The sequence below is a fragment of the Anopheles coluzzii genome, chromosome 3 (assembly GCF_943734685.1).
Source record: "Anopheles coluzzii chromosome 3, AcolN3, whole genome shotgun sequence".
Taxonomy (NCBI): Eukaryota; Metazoa; Arthropoda; class Insecta; order Diptera; family Culicidae; genus Anopheles; species Anopheles coluzzii.
This window is the reverse complement of record NC_064671.1, coordinates 79,500,045-79,517,612: the sequence shown is the minus strand read 5'-3', so window position 1 is coordinate 79,517,612 and position 17,568 is coordinate 79,500,045. Positions and strand designations below refer to the sequence as shown.

The 17,568-nt window shown below is 39.0% G+C and overlaps 1 protein-coding gene across 3 annotated transcripts in view; it reads left to right on the top strand.

The window, feature by feature from the left end:
* The window catches only part of LOC120955139 (uncharacterized), a 438,811-nt gene that overhangs the window by 295,682 nt on the left and 125,561 nt on the right, over positions 1 to 17,568 (top strand). The gene's annotated exons all lie outside the window — the stretch shown is intronic.

The following is a 17,568-nucleotide window of genomic DNA, read 5'->3' as shown; positions in this document are numbered from 1 at the left end:
GACGGGTTTAGAGGTAGAGGTCGTTGGTCGCAGTCTTTTGCATTAGGATGTGCGTTGGGGAAATGTGAAGCAAGGCGAAATCAAATCGAAACGAGCATCAAATTCGGGTTGGCACTCGGATGAAAATGAGCGCATGTTTGTTTGTCGCCATAAATTGTCGCCTCACAAACACGCTTTCCCCTTACTCACAGTCACACTCACAAAGTCACCCCGCTCGTTAATGATGCGATCTAAACTCCGGCACTCCCGTGTAATGGGCAAATGATTCATGGATTTATTTGTTTTCCATTAAATTGCACGCCCCGTTATGTCGCCCCGGAGCAATAAATGGCATTGATTATTTGCTCATTTTGCTAACACAAACATACACACACACACATGCGCCCGCGCACACACAACGTTACTCCCCTGCACGTAATTGTCAACTAGTTATATTCCAATTTCACGCGCGCTCTCGCTGCCTGCTCGGTGCGAACTACGCTCTAGCGCTATGCAAACATGTTTAAGTGCATTTTTATGCTTTACCAGCGCTGCAAATAGCATTGGAGCAGTTATTTTTTTGTTTAGACTCTTCCAGCTTTTCCCATCCGCAGCAAAACCCGTTTAAACAAACAACGCAATTTGAGTTGAGATTTAAAATACACAGAGCTAGAGTTTGGGTCCATTGCGGGTGGATTGGAGATGGTGTAGCAATGCATTTCGTTTACGCACGCTAGATTAGCTTTAATGTAATAAAATATGTATGCTTTTTACAACTATTCGTCGCCGTAGTGAGAGGTGTGTGTGTGTCTTCCCTCATCGATTAGTTTAGCATCGTTCGATAGCACAAAAGCATGAAATAAGTTGAAACGCTAGGAACTGTAGTGGATGGAAATAAGCGGCGATTAAATTGCATAATTAACAAATTATACAAATAATTGCATAAATCGGCAACGCAGAATGGAACCTTTGGGGTGGCCTTTTTGCCACCTCTCAAATGGGGCGGTGGATTGTGCGTAAAATTAATGCTTTTCAATGTTCAACCACTTTGCGTATGAACTAAACTACACTTTATATTAATAAAAGAAACTAGTTTTATTTTTGTTACACCGTGTTAATAGCCAATTTATTGCACCTTCTAGCTTCCCGTCCACCGAGTTAATCCTCCTTCGTATCCAAGTTAGCCACCACTTGACCTCTCTCCCGAGGAGGAATGACCGGACGACCCCCCCTTCTTCTGCTTCTTCTCAATTTCTCTATCTTTGACAATCTTTCGTCGATCCTTACGTTGTCCTCCGCGCGATCACTAACGCGCCGCTTTGTTTTATCCTAGCGTTGCGCTTTATAGCGTGAGCGGAACGCTTCATCTCATTACCTTTTTTTTTTTTTTTTTTTTTTTTCTTCACCTCGTGACAAACGTCATAGCTCATTCCGGAAACATCCTTTCGTGCAGCAATACCGAAACTACCTTTAACTTCGCCGAAGTGTCTTAACTAAGTAGTTTTTCATGGTGCTTTCCTAATCCTTCTAATAACATTCTCTATCACCGACTTTTAGCTGTACGGTGTTCTGCTGTGCTGATCCACATACCATTCGGCTCCCTACACATCGTCATCGATTCATGATTATCGCTCAGCGATCGCTATCCCTTCTTCATTGTCATATCATCATCGTTCGTTACTATCGTCGTTCCGTTGGGCTATACTCAGTGTGTGTGCGCGGAAATAGTACGTAATATGGATATCTATTTTTCTTTGTGACCCATTCTAACCTTTTTTTTCGTTGAGTTTTTAGCCATACTACTACCGTTGTATCCTGGTGTACAATACATGTAACTTCACCTCTCATCTCTCTCAATCATCGCTCTCTTCGATCAACGTTTACAAATGATCGATCATCTTCTTCTTCACACAATCATTCCGCCTACGCATACGATACGTTGAGCGCGAGGCTTCCGGATCGCCTATCAAACCCCTCCGAGATCAAAACCAAGCAGTTGCTAAAATGGAATGTAACTGTTAGTGGCTTACAGTGGCATAATGTGGTGTATGTGTGTGCTTGTGTTTTTTTCTTTTTTTTCAAATAACGTTATAAAAGTAATCTTAACCTACGCGTACTTAAAGCTACCTACAATCTAAACCTAGTGAAAGAGCCTACCTAAGATTAGCGATGAAACCTTTCTAAACCTAGTGAAAAAGCGTACCTAAACCTAATGAATTAACCTACCTAAACCTAGTGAACTTATTAATATTTTAAAGATAATAGGGGTATGAAGTATTTCAAGAGAATTCACAGAGTTTCTTTTTTTTTTTTTTTTTTTTTTTTTTTTTTTTTTTTTTTTTTTTTTTTTTTTTTTTTTTTTTTTTTTTTTTACCTAGCTAAATCCTAAACTTATCACTCATAGAATCTTTTTAACCTATTATTGTGAACTTTTTCGAATCTTTTTCCATTTCTTACGACACATGTTTGGTCGCTGGGAATCTCTACTACTTCATACGGACCTTTCCACAGGCTTTGTAGCTTCTGTCCTGCACCTGTTGGGATATTTCTTACCAACACTTTTTCTCCCCACATAGGCTTCCATTCTTTCGCATCTTGATCATATTGTTGTTTCCTCATCTCTTTTGATTTGATTAGATTTGTTTTTGCTATTATATGCATTTCGTTTAATCTTAATTTCAGTTCCTCGCAATAATCATTATACACTCGCTTATTACTATTTTGGTTAAAAATTGATGTCGGTAATCTTGCCTTCCTGCCATAGATTAGCTCATATGGGGTAAATCCGGTTGATGTATTTACTGTAGTATTATATTCAAATGCGAAGTATGGTAGATATCTGTCCCATGTTTTATAGTTTTGCCCTACAAACTGTCTTAAGTAAATTTTTAGCTCTCTATTAGCTCGTTCTACGAGGTTTGCTTGAGGATGATATGCCGAAGTGTTTATTTTTTTAATTTTCAACAGTTTGCAAGTGTCCTTCATAACCTGGCTCATAAAGTTTGTCCCTTGGTCGGTTACTAATTCCAAAGGAGCTCCAACATAGCATATAACTCCTTCGACAAATGCTTTTGCTACGGTTGTTGACTCTTGATTTTCCATTGGTAAAACTATTAAATATCTTGTTAAGTCATCCTGAATCACTAGTCCGTATTTGTTACCCTTTTCTGATTCCGGGAGAATGACAATATCCATGTATAGCTTATCAAAGGGGTTATTTGAAGTGGTTGTTATTTGCATGGGTATTTTGTTGTACCGGCTAATTTTGTTACATTGACAAGATCTACACGTTTTAACGTATCTTTCTATATCGACGTTCATATCCTTCCAGTAAAACAGTTCTTTTATTCTTTTTTTCATCCTACGTACCCCTACGTGTCCTCCTAAAGGTGCGTCGTGAAATTCTTTCAAAACTGTTTCTATCTCACTTCTATCTACTTCTATTCTCTCATTGCCCGGTTTGTAATTTTTAAATTTAGTTTTATCAACTTGTTGCATAGAGATCTACTAGCATATGCAATAGGTTTTTCTTTAGTTTTTTCATTAGAAAGCACTGCTCCAAGTGCATAATCACTGGCATCTGTAGTGATTATAAACATATCATTGTAATTTGGTCGTACTAATATAGGTTCAGAAATTAAAAAAAATTTTAGTGTTTGGAAAGCCTCATCGCAATTTTCATCCCAAGCAAATTTCGAATCTTTCTTTAAAAGTTCGTGCAAGGGCTTTCGTACCTCGGAAACATTGGGAATGAATTTTCCGTAAAAGTTAATAGCACCTAAAAACGATCTGAGTTGTTTTAATGTTTTTGGTGCTGGCATATTTACTATTGCATCAATATTAGATTTTGTAGGTTTAATTCCCTCTGAATTGATTGTATGCCCCAGATAATTTATTTGTTTATGTAATAGTTTGCATTTAGATGGTTCTATTTTTAGGTTGTAATGCTTTAGACCGTTTAAAATTTTAATTAAATTGATATTGTGTTCTTCTATGGTTTCACCAAAAACTACAATGTCATCTAAATAAACAAATGCTTTTACCGGCTGTATAGCATATATGACGGTATTCATCAGCTTTTGGAACGTAGATGGGCTGTTTTTTAGTCCCATAGGCATTCGTGTAAATTCATAATGCCCTCTAGTTGTAGAGAAAGCTGTCTTTGCAGCATCTTTAGGATCTATTAATATTTGAAAAAAACCGGACTTCAGATCGATAGTGGAAAAAAAATTACTTTTGCCTATATTATCCATTATATCGTCTATTCTAGGTATAGGATAGATAAATGGTTTAGTTATTTGATTTAGTGCCCTGAAATCTACAACAATACGATATTTCTTTTTTTCATTTTCGTCCGTCTTTTTCGGGATACACATGACAGGTGAATTCCACGGACTTTTGCTTGGTCGTATTATATTTTGTGCTAACATTTCCTCAATTTCTTCTTCCATTATCGCATTTATTGTAGCCGGGAATCTGTATTGTCTCTTGTAAATTGGTATATTTGAACTAGTTTCTATTTCATGTTTAGTTGCTTCAGTGAATGTGAGCTTATCTCCCGGCAAGTAAAATGTATCAGAAAAATCCATTATTATTTTTGTGATGCATGTTTTTTCATGCAAATCTAAATGGTTGGTATTAATTTTGTTTAATAATTCTTTATATCTTGCTTCACCTATTGCCTCTTTCCCCTTACCTAGTAAATCGCAATCTGCATCTTTTTCCTCCAAGTAAGAGAGGCATTCATGTGCATTCTCTTCTGAGTTAATCTTCTCCAAGAATCCCTCCTTATCGTTTTCATCATTCCCTTCTAAATTATTACCCTCTTTACACTCTTCTTCGTTGTGCGGCTTTGTTAAAAGAATGTTTTGAAAATGTCTTTCAACCTTGCTTGCATATTTTCTTAAAAAGTTCGATCCAATAATTCCCGGTACCAAAAGAACTTCCACTATGTGAAATTTCTCACAATATATAAATTTTCCAATGTACAAGCGTACTAACATTGAACCCATAGTTTCAACACAACTTCCATCGAAACTTGACAACATTATTTTATCGGTATAATTAATAGCCGATTCCCCTAACATTTTAGCTGCATCCCAGCTCAGCACATTGAAACAAGCTCCAGAGTCTATTAAATATTTTAGCTCGATTTTTTCACGATGCTCGGATAAAATATTAGCCATTGGTTTTCCTTCATTTGAGAAACTAACCTGAATGTTTTCATAATAATCCCCATCTGTTGGCTCTGTCTGACTATGATTTGACTCTGGATGGCTTATATGAAAAATATTTTTCTTTTCTATGGGAACACTAGAGGTTTTAGTAGCAATATCTAATGTTCCAATATTTAGTTTTTTTGTTGTTGGTTCTGGCATAACTGTTGCTGTATTTTATCGTTGTGATATGGGTTATGTTTTGGTATTTGTTGGGTGTTATGGTTTTGATATTGACTACGTTGTGGTTGTTGCAAATAACTACTTTGATGTTGGTTACGTTGGAAGGAGGATGGATTATTTGGGTAGTTTATGTGTTGTGATGAGTGTTGATTATATGAGGAGCCATATGAAGTGAATTGTTTAGGTTGAGAAAAGTTTCTTGAAGTGTTAGGATAATAAGTGGTACTGTTGTGTTGAGGTTGGAAATTACCCTTATCTACCCGTAAATTATTACATCTACTTTCATCGCAGCGTGTTAATCTATCTCTATTGTAAAAACTACCGTGTTGACAATTTCTACTTTGCATCGGTTGTTGCACGTTATCATCTATGAAACTTTCCTCCAGGTTGGGTTGATAATTGGTGTGTGTATCATGTGTGAGGAAACTGTGTGAGGAAACTTGGCTTCGATTTAACCTTTCCTCAATCTTTCGAATGTGCTCAATTTGCACCACCTCCTCTTCGAGGTAATCTAACAAATCATCAAATTCGAGATGCTTGTTGGTTCGAGCCAGTGTTTTCAGTTCTTGATTTTTGAGTCCAGCTAAGAAATGAATTTTTAAACTTTTAATGGCATATGAATCTTCTGCGTTTTTTGCATAGTTATTCATGATCTGCTCTTTTAATTTTAGAACTCTTTCCTTATACGTTGTGAAAGGTTCATTGAACTCCTGCTGTAGCGTTTCCACTTGTTGGAAAATGGCCTCCACGTTAACCTTTTCACCAAATTGCTTGATTAAATTTGTTTTCACATTATCCCAACTTTCATCAACAATGCGATTAAACAAACTTGCAGCCTTTCCTTTAAGTTTGAACATTACTACTTGAATAAGCTCTTCCTCTGACTCCCCCTCAGGGATTCGTTTAGCAAAGAAGTCGATTTGATATAAAAATCTTTCCAAATCTTTCGATTCACCGTGAAAGTCCGGAATGCACATCATTGCTCTCTCTGTTGGGAACGCGTACTCCATATTTGTTAATGTGTTATTCAAAGCTTTTTCAATCTCAATACTTTGGTTAAAAAATTCCGCCTTAAGTATTTGAAGTCGTTGCTTGTAACAATAAGCTTTATTTACGTTTGATTCACTTATTGCAGTTGAATTGAAATTGTGCAAATTGTGAATTTTGTTAATATTATCCGAACTATTGTTGATTCGAACAGCTCTATTCCTTAGCGCCAGCACTCTGTCGTTCATTCCCGTACCAATGCTCTTATACAAATGCTGTATACGCAATAATTATTTGACTTATTTAACTACTTTTAAACTTATTGTATACATAAAAATAACTTTAATATTTAAAATAACCCAAAAAAAATTATTTAAAAAATATGTTTAATAAAAAAACTGAAAAATCCAAAACCAAAAACTTCACTATGTGTTAATCACTATTATAATCACTAACTAATTAATCACTAAATTTCACTATAACTACGCTGCGATTTACCTTTCACCAATTTACTTTATCACCTAGCCACTTGAATTTTAGCACCAGCCAGAAATCACCATGCAAATATTTGCTTTACCGCTGTCACCAGATGAACTAAACTACACTTTATATTAATAAAAGAAACTAGTTTTATTTTTGTTACACCGTGTTAATAGCCAATTTATTGCACCTTCTAGCTTCCCGTCCACCGAGTTAATCCTCCTTCGTATCCAAGTTAGCCACCACTTGACCTCTCTCCCGAGGAGGAATGACCGGACGACCCCCCCTTCTTCTGCTTCTTCTCAATTTCTCTATCTTTGACAATCTTTCGTCGATCCTTACGTTGTCCTCCGCGCGATCACTAACGCGCCGCTTTGTTTTATCCTAGCGTTGCGCTTTATAGCGTGAGCGGAACGCTTCACGTACAGTGAGTTTCACGTACAGTGAGTTTCAGTTTGAGCGTACAGTTTTTCTGTAGGAATGTCAACGAGAATTACACTTCTTTTATTCAACCTTTTTTTAGAATACCAACAACAGTTCTTTGTTTTTTTATTTTCAACTACTTTTTCTTGTTATAACAAAATTGTATTTGTTAATTTATTCCAATTTGAAATAAAAGCATCCGCTGTAACATTTTACTATCCATCTGTGTAAGGGATGGTGTCAATCGCGTTAAATGTATCGCTGTGCATTATTTAATGCTGCTCATTTGAACCCCACCAAAGGGCCTCCGTTGTTCTTTTCACACGGGAAAAAAGAAAAGGGGGAAAAGATCGAAAAACAACTACAGGATTTAAAATAAAACGTTTCCTGCAATAAAATAACGCGAAAGGTAATGGAGGAGTATATAACCAATGCCGATTTTTTCTAGTTTCCGGACATCAAAACTTTGTTGTGATGTCCACAGTTACGTGTGTCCGAACGCAGAAAACACGTAAACTGAGTCGTGCGTTCCGGATTCGATTTAATTTAAATTAAAATGTAATTTATAAAATATACATGTCGGGTCAAAGTGAAAAGCTTTGTGCGGTTATATTTTCTCTCATTGGCAGTAAGGAATGTGATCGGTGGGATTCTTATTTTCAAATTGTTAGGTTATCATTGCCACTCGTTTTTCAAATATTTAGAACTATAATTTTAAATATTTAGAAATATTTAGAAGTTAGAATTTAGAAAAAATCGTTTTTTTTAATATTTAGAATTTAGAATTTAGGATGTAAACATTTTTTGTAAGATTTTTTTCCATTTCGAGAAAAAGCTTAAAATCCTGCAATTGTAAAAATGGTATCCTCGCCAAACAGAGGAACGGAAGCTAATTAGGCATTGCTCTATTAACCGCCGAATGATTTAATGATTTCCATTTCATTTCCCAGTATCATCGGTAGCGAAGAGGGGCCACGGGGTAAAGAATTTTTGTAATTAAAAAATACTCGCTCCATGGGAAACGGGTCCTGTTTGATGTTTTGCTCCCCACACCATCCACGCTTATGATAAAATTTCGAACGCTTCCGTCCCGATAGCCATCCGGCGCTGGGAGTATTTGCGGAAATTATTCATTTCCACTTTGCCTACGGATTCCGCTTTTCCGCGTTCCAATGGGAACTGCAGACCAGCCGAAAATGTGCCTACAAGCCACCGCCTGAACCACTTCCCTGTACTCGCAAAAAAGCCCCACATTCCACAGCCGTGTAGAATTATCTTGAAACAATAACTTGTTATTGCTAGCGCGCAACAAACAACATTCGCGGGCGATAGCACCGCTTTGATCTTTTTGTTCCCGGGAAAAGTATTTCGCTATTCCGAGACGCACGGAAAAAAGGCATTTGGTTTGGGTTAAGCGCGCCGTTCCTCTTTCTCTTCTGCCCCCTCTGCTGTAGGCGTGCGTATCGATTCAGCGCGATTTTCTTCCCCAGCCAACCAAACAAACAGTTTCCGGAAGGACACTGTTCGGGCGAGTTTGGTTCGATCGATTTTATTTTTTCGAGTTCAGTTTGGAGTGGGAGGGTGGAAAAACCACAACATTCAATTTAGCGCAAATTGTCCAGAAAGCTAGGAACCGGTGTCGTGTCATAATGATGACAGTGGCGTTTGGCAGTGTGCGGACAGGAAAGCTGTTTGTACTACCGTTCGGCTTCCACCTGAATGCTCACACTGAAAGGAGTGTGGAAATGCGGAGGACCAACAACCTCTCTCCCCGGCTTGCCTACGCGCCTCGAACCAAGGGTGGCCTTGCTCCTTTCGAGCGCAAATTTGTTTCGTCAATTTCGGTACGATCCTTTGAACCATCTCTGTCTGTATGGTTCTCTCTCTCCCTCTTGCTTTGGGTCCGTACTTGTGCAACCATCCCGAACGGCCCCGGTTAGCGAAAGGGCCGTTTTGGTAAGGCGCCTTTCTCCACGCGCTAGGCATTCATATTTCCGTTTACCATGGTGCGTGTGTTTGGTTGTCGGGTGAAGTGCCGTCAATGTGGCTCATTTTCACAGCTCACTTCCGTTTCTCGTTTCGCATTTCGATCGCATTTGCGTATTGTGCGATGGCAGATACACGTCAAACTCGAGTTCAGTTCAGGGCAAAAGAGGGCAAAAATATTGAGGAAAAAACCCCAAGCCAAACAGTCGCTTTGAAGGGTTTTTTGGGGAAGACCCAATCCTCGTGTTCGTGTTTTGTGATTCGCGACTAACGAGCGACTATTTTGCGTAACTCCTCGCTCCCTCTTACCACCGTTTGCATGGTGAATGCTTGGTGTATCTTGTCTTGGACATTGGCAGAACAAAGAAAAGCATCAGCCGCTTTTCCGCCGGCCGTCCTTACGAGAGCATTTGGAAGGCAAAAATATGCACAAGTTTGATTATGGGAAGAAGTGTATCCGCTTCGAGGAAGCCACCGACGGCTCGCTTCCGCTCACTTCTTGTTAATGTGATTTGTGTGTTTGAAGTTTTTGGTGAATAATTATGATTATGATTATGGAATTTCGTGTTGAAATATTCCAATCTCTCCTCCCACACACCTTCACCCGACTCCTTTGGCTGGTGCGAATCGTGTCGTGCGGCGAGAAGGACCACCAAACCGGAACGCTACTTTGTGTTTCTTTCCTGCGGCCGAGCTTATCCAGCGAAATTTGTTTGAGTTTCCACGATCCACGCCACCACTTCACGCGAATTATCTTCAAATCACTCAGCGAGCTCGGCGGAGCCCGGACACACTCGATGCCGGTTACGTTTGATGCTGTTTCGCAGTTTTCTTCTTCGTTTGTGTTTTGCCAAGAAGATCCAGACAAAACTGTTGAATTTGAAATGATTTAATTGCTCTCAGGCGTTTGTGTCCTATCGGTGGAACGGCGAAATGGGCTGCTCGACAAGCAAAAAGCTTGCGAAAAAAAGGCCCGGGCGACAGAACGCGTGTCGCCCACGAGCGCACCCGGTCGAGATGGCGAGACGTTCTGTGTGCGTGGGCCCTGTTTTCCTTTGATGTAAGTGCCTTGTGCCTTGTATCACATTTCGATAATAATTGATTGAATTTTCCCCCGAAAGTGAACGACGAGCGTGGGGCGTCGTACCGTGGTAGTGAATATTTTAATTTCCAATGAAGAATGCTGCGTTGTAAGCGGTGCTTCAATTAACATACCTAATAGTAAAATGAAAACATTAACAGTAGCAAGCTCTGTTTTGGAGCCGGTATTAACCATCGTTCTGAGTATTTGTTGATAATGTTACTTGCCTAACACCAACTCTGTCAACATAAGTAGCAATTGCACTTTCCAAAAATGTTTGATCTGTTCAAATCATCCCATCTATCACTAGAGATATCTTTTTTTTCCTCTAGTGGAAATGAAAGCAACTCCTTAATACCACAAGTTTGGATATATCTAAAGAACCGATACGACGTCTCGTCAACACTCCACGCCTCGGCTAACTTCAGCGCAAACATGGTTTCCATCGATCGGTTTGTTGTTTGTTGTACTTTTTGTGCTTGCAATGCACGGTACAAGATTTCTTTCACTCCACTCTCGCGCGCCACTGAATTGCTTCTTGCCAGGAGTGAGTATGTGTTTGCGCTCCATGCGACGGTAACTGCGATTCTCCAAGAATCCAAGATGTTGGATTGCCTTCTCATGCTTAGTTAAATATTTACCTCGGAATGATATTTTTGACAAACAGGATCTCAAGTTCGTTCGGCTTCGACCGTGATTTGTGCCAGCGTGAGAGTAAGGGACAGCTTTTGAGGAGTGACGATAATGTGACACGCGATACGTTACGCTACTGCTATTGCGTAACAATGTAATAACGAGTGATGTGTATTTTTGCTGTGAACCTGATTGCGGTAGGTACCGGTTGCCCGAGTGCAGATTGTGATTGAAATTAAGTACACGTAATTTGACAGCTAGAAATAAGGATGTTTTTTTTCATGAAAAGAATAAAGGCTGAACAGAATAATTTTGTTTCAAGGAATTGGCCTTATTAACTTACATAAATGTCATATATGATGAAGTTCCAAATTAACGGACATAAGGATGTTTAAATTCTATTGATTTCACATGTCTGTTGTCTATCCTATTTAAACATATTTTTGATAGTTTCAAACGAACGGTTGAAAATCATCCTCTTATTTCTGAAGATCTTATTTCTGAAGATTGTACCTGCAAACTTGAATAGTTGATATCTTCTGAAACCTAATCATAGCTTAGTTTTACAATATCTCAGTTGGAATGTTGCTTAGGTTCAATTACATCACGTAATCTTAACGTTAAACAGTGTGTATAAAGGAATGTGAACATCAATTGCATTACCCGTAAGCTATTCTTGACACAGAGCAACGGAAATAGGTCTCAACATTTCCATTCCCTACATTCATTTTCTTCTACCGAATTCACAGCCGCAAGGATCGCCTTCAGCCGAACGGACCGATCTCACCGTTTGACAGGTGTGTTTTATGGATGGGTGCATCTCACTGCGTGCGCACACGCGAGGATCACACATTTGGAAACGTGTCATAAATTTGTCGCCGAACCCTCCTGCGCTCAAAAACGCATCCAATATACACTGAAGAGGTTTCACTTTCACAAGCAACACTAGACCAAACATCGTACCGAGGGATTAGATGTCTTAGGTAGAGAACGTTGGTGCAAAGGGTGACTCGTGCGTCTACCGCCACAGCGGGACCGTCACTCGTTTGCGCAACGCGCGCTTCAAAGTCGTCCCGCCGTCTGATCGTTGTTTGTTTAATTTCGCCCTTTCTTTTGCTCTCTTGGGAGTGTTTTTTTGTTTCTATCTTCCCATCCGTTAATTCGCCCCCTTCGTCGGTATCAATTAGCTTAATTTTTGGATGGGATCATCTGTAGCAGCAGCAGCGGCATCAGCACACGGTGGTTTGTTTGATAAGCATGCGCTTAACGATGGGCAATAAAATGGCTAATTTTATTGATACGCTGCTTTTCGGGAGTTAGCAGGCAGAAAGAAAGGAGTATGCTCGTCCAAAATGATGATCGGTTAGAAAAGGAGAAGAAACGAACTCGTGGGCATATGTTGTATGCCGGTTCCTCTTTTTATTTCTTTCACCAAACCGTTCCGTTTTGAGTGGTTTATTGCTTTATTTTATAAGAGCTCGGGCCAGAAGAAGATGGTTGAGATACGGTGCATACATCAACCGGCTGTTGAACTTTCGGCTCTGCAGGCATGTGGATGAGTGTAATTGGCCCCATCGGGAAACATCTGGCCCGTGGTGAGCGCAGTTCAATTGATGTTCTTTTGGCAGGGTCGTTCAATGTATGTGGGTGGATGAAGAAGTAACGGCCGTTAACTTTATAGATACCTCTGGTCATCGAGAATCGAGGGAATATCTTTGAAGTGTGAGTCGATGTTGAGGTGTTGAAATAATTGAGTGATAATCACTGAACGCGCAATTTAACAGGCATTGGACGCGATTAAGGATTATGGAGAATAACAAGCTTGAAGTTCCTATATCTCTTTTTTTTGGATGGAATGTTAATAGTATTGTTATTATTATTTTCATTATTATTATTACTTGTATTATCGCTATATTTATTAAATTTATTACTATTCTGATTATTATTTTTATTATTATTATTATAATGTTGATTAATATTATTATTCTTATTATTTTAATTATTATTATTATTGTTATTATTATTATTATTATTATTATTATTATCATTATTATTATTATTATTATTATTATTATTATTATTATTATTATTATTATTATTATTATTATTATTATTATTATTATTATTATTATTATTATTATTATTATTATTATTATTATTATCATTTTTATTATTATTATTATAAGTTTTATTTTTATTATTCATATTATTATTATTACTTTTATTATTATTGTTTGGAGTATGATGGTTATTATTATTATTATTATTATTATTATTATTATTATTATTATTATTATTATTATTATTATTATTATTATTATTATTATTATTATTATGATTATTATTATTAATATTTTTATCAATATTATTATTATTATTATTATTATTATTATTATTATTATTATTATTATTATTATTATTATTATTATTATAATTATTATTTTCTTATCATTATTATTATTATTTGTTATATTATTTTTGCTATTAATATTACTATTTGAAATTTTGAGTATGATGGTTATTATTGTAATTATTGTTTATATTATTATTGTTATAATTTTCATTGGTATTATTATTGTCATTATTATGATTGATATTATTATTATTAATACAGTAGGTGACCGCTAACTGGATGTGTTTTACTGGAGTTTTTTTTAAGTGGAAGTTCGTTAACTGGAGTGATTTTCAGTTAAAAATCACATAAAGGTCAAAATATGAAGCATCTGGAATCTTACGAAGGGAAATTCATAGCAAATGTGCATTTTTCTCACAAATTTAAACTCTCAGTTAGCGGTCACCTACTGTATTAATATTATTACTATCATTATTTTTCTTTATTATCTTGTTATTATGATTGTTTTTATTATGTTGTTATCATTGAAATGTCTCCTTTTAGCATATTTTACCAAGAAGTAAAATTTGAACATTGCACAATGTATCATTTTATGTATGGTTTTGATACCTCTTATTCAAGGTAAGTTGAAGACAACTTTTAATAAATTATGAATATTAATATCAATTGTCAAAAGAATTCGAGAATATATGCCACCACTTACTAAGCAATACTAAATTATCGTTTATTACTGTGTCACATCTGTTCTATTGTAGTTTCAATATAGGTTAAAGTTAAATAATTGCAATTTGGATTTTTTTTCTTATTAATTTATAAACACAATTTGTAATTAAAGCTATTCAATAAGTTAAACAGCCAAAGCTCTTGTGTGTCGTTATGCTCAAAAGCATAAACTGACATGGAATTGTGTAACAGGTCGCCTTTACACCGCATAATACATCCCAAACTTGTCTCGCATTTGCGCCCCTTTTTTTCGTCTAATCTCGCAGTATATTTGCGTTTTATTTATAGCTCCAACACACACACACACACAACGCAGGATCATTTACGGTTCTGACTGCACAAACCTCCTCTCCTCGGTACCGGCGTCCCATCCATATATGCCACCAACGCATCCGGCATTCAAACAGGCGCGCGCGCACGGCTCGCAAAACTCGCAAAACTCCATACCGCAGCGGGCGCGTGTGACACCGGACAGGCTAGCTCCGGAAACATTTCGACCGCACGATCCTGCGGGAACCACCCGGGCAGCCCGGTCCGGCGTGTGTGTATCCGGTCGGCTGTGTGGTTGCGCCTCGCACGACGAGAGTTTGTTTTTCCACCTTAAATGCCCTGCGGTCGAATGCGGGAGTTGACGCTCGACGGCCAGCTGGGCTCGAAATTTCAAATATCCTACCCTCATAGCCTCCTCTGGATACTTCCTCTCTCTCCCCTCTCCATAGACCGGTCCGGGAACTCGGAGCCTAAGCAAACTATCCGCATGCAACGGTCTACTGAAATTAACAAACAATTAATTATATTTTCACACACAAGCCCGATTGTGAGAGAAGGTGGTTTGGCCGAGGCGAAGGATTTCTGGGCAGTGCTCATGATGTGGGTTCGCTACGCTCTCGGTATGCGTCGGTTGGAGCTAACGGCCACGCACAGTGCAGTGCCGGGCCGCAGGGGAAGGTCGCTCTATTTACATGTCAAATATCGATAAATACTGTACGCTTGAAGAATTGCAATTCCAACAGAACCGTAACCGTGTTGCTGCCTGCTCCCCTATCGGGTGACTTGCCGGAGGCAGCATACATACCGACGGCAAGGAGGAGCATGGCCTGGGACCAAAGGGGTGATAGAGTATTTCTGATATTTAATGAAATTATTAGAACTAAAGAGAGCTGTTTTAGCGTTGCTAGATGAATCCAGAACCAAACCCGCACAGGCCCCGATATGCGTCACAGGTTTGAAGAGCATACCGCAAACCCGGTTGGGTCCTTTTTGTCACAGCGCCGTTTAACTTCTCGTGGATGTTCATTAGTTTTTGCCTGTGATTCCAAAAACTATCCCTCACCATCTGCTCCCTCATACCTGTACCGCTTGATTCACGAAACTGTCCGGGTTCGTTACGCTCCATTCGCCATTTGCCGGCGCGCTGGGGTTTTCGCCTCTTTGTTGTGAGCTCACACGAGGCGCTCTCTCTCTTTCGCCTACGCTGCTCCGGTTGAACTATTAGACCAATTTATCGGAATAATAGCAGGAGTGGAAATATCGAAACCGATTTTCGGGAAAATCGTGTCCCGTTGATCGCCGTCCCCACGTGTTCCCTTGCGCCCACGTGGTGGTGTAGGTTTTCTATTCCGTTCGTCGCCGCTCGCGTTGTTTATGAGCGTGGGCAAAGCGGCGTGATTCGGAAACGGATTTCGGTTCGATGGTTTGCACAGGTAGTGATTTTTCCTAATTCCCTAGCACCACCACCGGGGTCCGAGAGCACGGTTGAGCAATTCAATTTTCGGCTAGCCGATTTCCGTTTGATTATAGCCCATTTTCCACGCTCAAGCAAAAAGTGCCTTTTCAGCGCTGGTAGAAGTGAAACGTGTTTTTGGGGATTGGATTGAAATGTTGGACTCTGTTGCGGGGAATACTAATCAGTCATTTATGGTTTAACCTTTTTGGGAAAAATATTTTTTACTAGGCTTTTTGGGTCTTGTTGTGTAATGTTTCAAAATCATAAATTCTCAAAAATATTTTGTTGTCTTAAGGTAGATGCTCGAGTATAATTTCAATATATTTGATGTCAACAAAAACAGCTTATTATATAGTTTCTTTCGTTAAGAATAGTTATTAAAGGGTCTTATTCTTACAACATATGATATATTACTGCTACAAAGCCTTCGTTATCACTTTCGTTTTCATCCTGCCCTTGCGACGGACGGTTACACATGCACTCTCCAACGCAAAGCAAGCAGCAAACAAGCTTAAATCCTTGTTCCATTTCCTTTTCTCTCATCGTTGTTCCCGACTTGCTGGAAAAACTTTAAATTTATCGCGCACGACTTTTCCGTGGCGGTTTTGTGGCCATGTAACGCAAACCATTCCAGTAGGTCTGGCTGTGTAACGCAATGGAACCTTTCGTGTTTTGCGGGATGCCTCTCGTGCCTCAAAACCATCCTTCCGGGGGACCGAATTCCCTGTCCTTCCGACTGACCGACTAAAGCATTTCGCAGCCGTTGCAAGGGGGGAGGAGATCTCGTGAAGGATCCGAGCATCCTTAACCGCGAGCCTCGCAAAGGCAGACCCGCATTGAACTTTGGTAAAACACGACGAGACCGGCAGACAGACAGGAGCAGGAGTTTAAAAATGGTTCAGATTAATGATTCCAACACTCGCAAAGCGGCGACGGCGGCGGGGTCTTTCGCACGAAAAAGGGGTTACGGATTTGGTTTGAAAAATGGCACAGCGTGTCCTGACCTTCCGCCCTTTTGGGGTCTTCTTCCCGTGTCGTAGTCGTAGGTTGGCGCTCTCCGAACGGAACAGAACAGGACGGAACCGAACGCGGCTGTGGCTTTTTTTTTATTATCAACACCCGCTTTGAGGTGAGGTTGGGCTTTTGGGTGAATTTGTTGGTAAAGTGGTTATGTTTCTAGGCGGGCGAGGATTCAGTTTGGTGGTCCGCACCTTCTTTGTTAGGTGCGCTTGGTGTGTGTATTCCAGGGTGAGGGTTCGAAACTATTAATCAAACTTGCAGATCCGGAAAGAGCCTGCAGCTTTTTTGGTGAAAACGTTCACAGTATGTGAAGCGGTACTACTATGCCGCCATACTGCGAGTAGCAGACTGGTTGAGTTTTACCCGGAATAGGGTGAAAGATAATTAAGCAGTGGAGTTTCGAGTGGGGCATCGTTTTCCATCGCAAAAACACAGAGTGAAGTTTGCAGGATTTTAATTAATTCTTTTGAAAATCTCACAATTCATTACAGTGTTGCCTAATGTGTCTGGTGTTTTTGGTGAACATGTTCAGTCTATGCTGTTTATTGGACTGTGTTATTTGCCAAGAGTACCTAAGGTCCCATAATGCTACGAGCTGCACAAGCAATGCACTGAATGCTACAAGCATACGATTGAAAAGTAATAATAGAAATCGATAATCACTGTTTTAATGCTTACATTTATATATTTTTTTATTGGAACCAAAAATTACAATACATAAAGATCCTATTCAAGCTTAAATATTTTAGCTTGAATGTTGCTTGAACAACTATTTCTT